This window comes from Muntiacus reevesi, chromosome 2 (assembly GCF_963930625.1).
Source record: "Muntiacus reevesi chromosome 2, mMunRee1.1, whole genome shotgun sequence".
NCBI lineage: Eukaryota > Metazoa > Chordata > Mammalia > Artiodactyla > Cervidae > Muntiacus > Muntiacus reevesi.
Window position 1 is genome coordinate 228,077,213 of NC_089250.1, and position 287 is coordinate 228,077,499.

Sequence of the window (287 nt, forward strand, 5' to 3'; positions counted from 1 at the left end):
CCTGGACCACAAGGAGCCGGCGGACAGGGCGGGGCGGTGTACGCCGCTTCCCAAGGAGGACTCCAGATTTAAAGTAAGTCTAAAGGCTGTCTCCTCAGCACCTCGCCCGCGTCTGCCACCTTAGTGCAGGTGGCGCAAACGTTCAGGTCCGAGTCAGGCCGAACAGACACCTGAGGCGAGGTCCCCACATAAGCGCCTTGGCCTCGCCGCGCATGCGCGAGACCCCGAGGTACGCTGGAGGTGTGGTGCCCTATGACCTACTCGCCGCCGCACTGCGCGTGCGCGCG